Genomic DNA, 7099 nt, shown 5'->3' on the forward strand with positions numbered 1-7099 from the left:
TGTCTTCAAAATTTTAATTAATTTTATCTTTTTTTTTTTTTTTTAACTTTCACCTCACTGCCAGTGCATGTCATGCTGAATTGTAGCTCGCTGCACTGAAGCCTAAATGTCTCTTGTGCAGAGAGTGCACTGCATGGGTTTCTTGAAACGCGGTGAAGGTGGACAATGAGGGGGACTTGGATACAACCTCCCAAATTTTTTTCCCATGTGACCTCAGGCTAGACTTGCAGCTAGGTACCCACAAATGGAAGTAAACTGTTCCACTAGGCTTTTTATACGGGGAAGGTTTACATACAGGTCTATAAGCAGTTAGATAAACACTGGACTAGAACATTTCCAACAAGATGATCCCAACTCAGCCAAGGGGTATTCTAGGTCCCTTCCAACCCCTCTTGAGGTCCCTTCCAGCCTATTTTTCTATGACCCTGTGCCTTACAGTGCAGTTAATAATGACCACAGGCTGCTACAATACAGGGTTGAGTAGTGCAATGGGTCCTTGGGTATATCTTTCTCCAGATGCATCTCTTATCCGGTCTATGGTGCTAGTCAAAGTAGCAAGAACTCAACGGGGAAAGGAACCCCTAACGGTGGCAGGCTTTGGGGCTTAAATCCCAGTAAGCTAGACCAAACTATAAGATGGAAAAATGCTGTCATTTTAAGAAATATTAGGAACTTTGTCAAGCACCTTGTGAAATAATTGGAAATCTGTGTGTGCATTTAAAATGACTGTCACGTACTGCAAAAGAGACACTGTTTTACAGCAGCTAGAATCAGGACTTTTGGGTTCTCTTCCTTGCTTTGGCACTGGTTCAGTGTGTTAATTAGCAAAGCACTTCATCTCCTTATGTCTCAGTTTTCCTGTATCAGATGATAAGTATTCCCATTTCAATCTTGCAGGGAGCCTTAAGTAACGTCTCAATATCAGTTAATGTTCACGTCAGGCTTGGAAGACAACGTGTGAAAAGAGTCAGAGAAGACCGCACCTTTCTAGAGGCTTACGTGCAAGAGTCTGGGATGCCAACCGCTAGCTATGCTTTTCTTTATGCTGCCTCAGTGAGGGCAAGCGTTAAATTGTAAGTAAATAAGGGATCTTTTATTTTTGTAAAACCTGTAAAAACAAAGATTACCATGAGAGGGCAGTATTACATCACGTAATCATCCTCCATGCACTTTTTCCCCTACAGGGTGCCATCAGAAGTGGGGTTAGGGATTTGCTTGGTTGATTGACAGGTCAAATATCAGTCAAAAATTGTATAAAATTTGCCAGTAGGCCCAAATAATACACAGAAAAGTGTATACATTTTCCATTAAGAAATGTGTCAAAAATGATAAAATCATATTTTTGTCCAGGAAACTATTTAAAAAAACAAACAAACACTTTTTTTGTAAAATTGCTATCATCTTTGACCAGTCAACAATATGCAGTCAATTGGCAATATTTAATTGGTCAATTGACTGGCTTGCCAACACTAATCAGAAGCTGGAAGTCTGCCAGGAAGTCAGGCAAGAGAAAAGGTGGTGGGAATTAGGTGGAAAAGGGGCGCTCAGAGGCCAGAGCAGGCCGTAGGAGAGAAGATAAATGAATTCTTTGCATCGATCCCTATCACAGAGGATGTCAGGAAGCAGGCCAGGAAACGATATCATGTCTTTGCCATCACGGGAACATTGTTCATTGCAACATGAGGCTCTGCAACTGCCAAGAAAGGCTGTTGAGACCTCCACTGATATAGCTGTGTCCGGCCACGCCGACAACCCCTACAACATGCATACACCAAATGGGCATAGCTGCCTTTGTGCATCTGTTTGGGTTTTTGTTACCCCCTGCTCCAGACTGCTCCACATAGCTAAGTCAATGCATCTCGGTTGTGACCTGAAATGCTCTCTGCTTTTGCCAGTGCTGGAGTTTTGCTGATCAAAATATATATTTTCTAGCATAAATAAAATTACACGTGCTTCTTGTATTCACATAATATATAAAGCACATTATTTGTCAATTTGCAGCCGTTAGAGGTGGCCCATTTTATGGATGCACTTAAAATATATTTGCCAATACAGTACAGTTAAGCATTTTATGAAAGTAGCTATTTTTTGCTGTGTAAAATATATGGTGTTGCAAATAACATTTATCAGAAATTAAGGTCAAATTAAGCAATTCTTATCTGTCTTCAGTAATATCTACTTGGTTCACCAGTGAGACTGACTGTAACAGTGATGGATGGAATATCTGAGTAATAAATCTGACTCACGCTTTCACATGACACCCATAAATGGGGAAATAAATTGCAATCAGCAATCTGCAGATCTGGATGGAGAAGCTAATCTGTGTACTAAATTACAAGACTTATGCTTTAATGATTTTTATTGGTGTTTTGTTGTGCTGCTGTTTATTATAGTTAAGTACTTTGGACGCTGCAGCAATGAAGAGCCGTCGGTGAAATCAGCCAGGTTAATGAGATTCTGACACGTTCCAAATGTAGTGATAAATAGTAATGACAGTGTGACCAGTTTATCTCTGTCCTCTCCTCTGTCTTTCTGTCTGTCCTTTCCCTTATCGAACTTTCCCTGGGAGTTATGTCATTGCAAACTTGTCATGCTTTGTATATTTATCTCAATGCACGGACTCTCCCAGAAGAAAGGAAATAGCCCTAGGATCACATCTTGTAAAAAAATGAGCCATTAAACTGTAAGGAACAACCCCATGCAATGTTTTCAATTTACTGGAGAAGGAAGGGATGTGGTCTCTTCGTTCCAAATAGATGCAAAAATCTTTCCCTTTTGAGATCCCTCCATTACAGCTGTTTTCCTCTGACTGTCCTTGGATTAACAGGAACCGAAAAAAAACCCTTTTCAGATAAGTTTCATTAATGTCTCTTTCTGGGACAGAAGCGATAGATAGGCTCCCTAACTAGCCAGCTGTTTTTCCCTGAAAGGGGTATGTTGTGTAACCATGTTGCAGTGTTTGTTTAATTGTTGCTTCCACTCTAACCTCTTATGAGATGCAACCTCTTTGGGTCTAGTTTAACTCCTCTCACTTTCCTGAGATAAGGAGACTTACAATACAACACAGGATTTTATTCACCATTTTTCTCTGACTAGTTGTTGACCTCATTGGCATCCGCTTCATCTTTTTTTCCCCCTCCAGTGTTCAGTATGTTACAAATGGTTTTCAGTCGAGAGCAGCTGCTCAGGCTGGAGCACTTGTATGGTTTTTGCCCGTTCTGTCTCAGAAATGCAGTATTTCCCTCCTTTTAGAGACCGATTGGAGGAAAGAGGCTTTTTGTGTGTCTGCCTCAAAGTAAATTTTGCTATTTTAATCTTGCTTTCTAGGAGTTCACTATTATTTCTGCTTGGTAGGTATACAGAAAGAGCGTGTCTGCTGAAAGACTGCAAGATTTGCTTTTGAATGATTGAGCAACGGGGTAGTGTCTTTCAGCAGTGTATTGTGTCTGCCTTTCCCATGTTAACTCTCCTCTTGTGCGGACAGTCACGCCGTTGCAGTGCAAGAAAGGGCAACAAATGTGAGGTGCACAAACACCCCTGGGGGCTGCAATCCTCTAGCCACAGGAGAGACATGGCTAGTAGCAGCACAATTGCTCTCAGACACCCCCTAGCCCACGTACCTACCTCAGAAATCAAAAAAGAAATGCATGTTTTGCAGGTAGTTTGATTCTTGATCTCCCTGGACCACTGATTTGGTGGTCTGATTAGTGGGATATGATGAAATTGCTTCAAACGATACAGATGGCTGCGCCTTGAAAAGTAGATCGAGACCCAGAAATTACTATCCTCCAAAACGATGAGCTGATGTACATTGGTAACAGTGTTCAGTTGCTACCAAACTCAGCTGGATTTAAACCAACAGTCTAGAGTAGTAGTGCTCAGTCCTTTAATCCCACAGGCCAGATGAGTGGTGCAGGGCTGGATTGAGCCCCACATGCTGGGGTTGGACCCTGGGGCCCGGCTAGTGTGCAGGGTCTGGGGCTCTCCATAGGGCCAGAGATTTGGCAGCAGGGAGCCCTGCAGGTTAGATCACACGGTGCTGGGGGCTGGATTTGGGCTTGAGCATCCCTGATCTAGACATAAAAATGTCTAGGGCCAAACCCTCTAGTTCTCCCCTCCAGACTTTCTATGTTGCAGCTGCAGCATCTGTATTGAATGATCCCTTTTCGCATAGAGTCCGAGTGGAATAATTTCACTGAGTCCACTACTTTAAAATCCTTTGAACTTGTTAGTTATAACAACTTATACGTCTGTTTTTGTTTCCAAAAGCATTTTTTTCTTAATTAAGTGTACACATTTTACACATCGGAATTAAAATAATCATATTTTTGCTGACCTCCCTGGTAGAGGGGGAGGACCTGTTGAGTCTGAGTGCATAAGCAGTGCCTTTTGAGGGGAATAATAAATCAAAAACACCTGTTTAATGCTGTAGATGGAGTATGTAGAGGCCAGATCTTTCTTCAAACTAAATACAGAAATAAATAAAATCCCAGACCTTAATCATTACTCTGGAAACGTTCTTTCAGTTGTAACTCAGGAAAAGCCTGCGCCTTTATGCAGAACAGCTGTGTGAAAAAGTACAGAAGGTGGATGCTGCGGTTTGACGTGGCTGATGCATTTACACGTCGGTTATCTGTGTGTTGATTACTGTTATGGAAGCAGTAGGCAACGAATCTGGGATGCATCATATCATGCAGCCAGAATAACGATGCACTTACCCAGCATGCATCTAAGTAGAGTAGCCATATATCTTTACATGATGATTGCAAACCTATGCTTAACCTTAGTCCTAAATACAGGTTTTAAGAGCCCAGTCAAGTGAAAAATTATTGAAGCTTCTAGGTAGGTTTCTTTAAAACTTACTAGGACTTTTACACGTATTTTTTTAAACTTTTTCTTTAACCTACAGAACACATCTCCAAAAATTTCTACTATTGGACTTCATGACGGTTCATAATATTGCCACGGTTGGTCGTCGGACAAGTCCTTCAGGACAGGAAGGAAGGATCTGGCTTGTGAAGGTAGCCTCGTGGGTAGGGGAGCAACAAAATAGCTTCTAAATCATTCTAGTGTGTCACCCCTTGTCCACGACACCCGCTCGGTGCTTGGACAAACACGCTCGCTTTATATTTAAAGAGTTTGGACAGGGGGATGGGGAGGAGGAGGAAGAAGGAAAAAACAAACACAAAAGAGTATTTTAAGCCAGTGAAATGTTTCAAGCCAACAATTGGTGCCAAAAAAATAAATGTCCCTAAGTGACTAATATGTTTAGAAAATGAATAGAGAAAGGAACGCAGTTGTTGTTCCTTAAGGGCTGTTCACTGGACATGTATTAACGGAGGGGGGAGAACAAACTTCTCTTTACTTCTTCTTTACTTGGCTTGTCATAACTAATCAGCCTGCAGGGAAACGGGCTATGCCAGCTCTGTGGGCACTTGCCATCTGGGTCTGATCTCTACAGGTCCCTAGGAGGACCAACTAAACGTTTGATGGGCACAATGACTAACTGCAGACACTTCATGGAGATCTCTACTTAAGCTTGTACAGAATCTTCCACCTTAAGGTATCTTGAAGCATTTGCAAAATATGGTAGGGAGAGTGTTTGCTGAAAGGCAGCCACCTCTGGTAGGCAATGCAGCAGGTGTTTAATAGGATGTAGTGACACTACACAGAGAATCAGGGGATATGAAGTAACAGAGAGGTTCCCTAGCTGAAACTATAGGAGAATCTTAGGACAGCAAGAGGCCAGCTCAGGATTTGACAAGGAAGTCAGAGCTCACACTTTGACTGCGGGGTGGGGAAGTGCCAGGGGGTCACTGTTGTGCATATTTTTAGGGCAGTAATAACACATGCATATTGGCCTGTTCATGTAACTATTTGCTAGATCAGCCTCAGTGCATCATTCACCAGTGCTTTCTCCCAATAAAATGTTCGAGTTGACCAGAGCAAAAAAGTTTGCAAAATAGTGCATGCCAATCCAAATAGTTGGAGAATAGTTATTAAGCAAGCTTTCGGGTTCAAAAACCCTTCGTCTATATTGTTTGATATATGTTTAAACACTTCGGCAATTTTCTTTTTTTCTTGTTATGGACACAAGTGCAACCAAAGAGCAGCTGTAAGCAACTGGCCTGTACCTTTCCTAACGATGAGGAAGTGAACAGCCAAACAATAGCTAAACCTTTGGAGTTCTGCGCCTATTAAACAGATGCTTATCTCCCTTCTCCAGGCTGCCTGTACAGCACTGACGCTTCCTGAGATAGTGAAGCTTTCAGACAGATTAGTCTCCTTCAAACCCCATTGCCAAAGTGATGGATTTCCCATTGGTGGCTATTTTTAAAGCTCTTCCTTCTAGACTATAAAGAGGGAGAGATCAGCTCCAACAAAAGTCTGAGCAATCTAAAGTCTTTCCTTACTTAAAAATACATGTTATCCCTGTACAGTGATCTCTTACTTTGCATGGGGAAATAATGCTCATGCTAGGGCTTCCCATATCTACTTGGTACAATTTCTGGAGCTATGAAGCTGTGCTCTTATATAATGGACAGGAGGGCTAGTTGTCCCCTGGTCGCCAAGGAAGATGAGGAGGCAGTAAGTGTGTGATCAAAGGTCTCTGAATGCCAGTGTGCAATTGGTCTAATAAAAGATATCAAATTCTCCCAAGGAACCTTGTCTGCCAATGTGCCAACAACACACTTAGGGATAAAATCATAGAAAATGAGGGTTGGAAGGGACCTCAGGAGGTCACATCTAGTCCAAACCCCTGCGCAAAGTAGGACCAGCCCCAACTATATGTTTCATTGGAAATATGTGGTGGGTGGGTGCATGTCATAAGACTTGGAGAAGCAACTGCTCTTTGGAGGTTTAGGAGAACCTAGAAATCAAACAGTTAGTCTCAATCGTTGCAGCGAGGGAAGTTGAGGTTAGATATTCAGAAGAATATTCTCACTAGGAGGGTGGTGAAGCACTGGAACAGGTTACCCAGAGAGGTGGTGAATCTCCATCCTTGGAGGTTTTCAAGACTTGGTTTGACAAAGCCTTGGCTGGGATGATGTAGCTGGGGCTGGTCCTGCTTTGAGCAGGGGGTCGGACTAGATGTGAC

Source organism: Alligator sinensis, unplaced genomic scaffold (genome assembly GCF_000455745.1).
Source record: "Alligator sinensis unplaced genomic scaffold, ASM45574v1 scaffold1499_1, whole genome shotgun sequence".
Taxonomy (NCBI): Eukaryota; Metazoa; Chordata; order Crocodylia; family Alligatoridae; genus Alligator; species Alligator sinensis.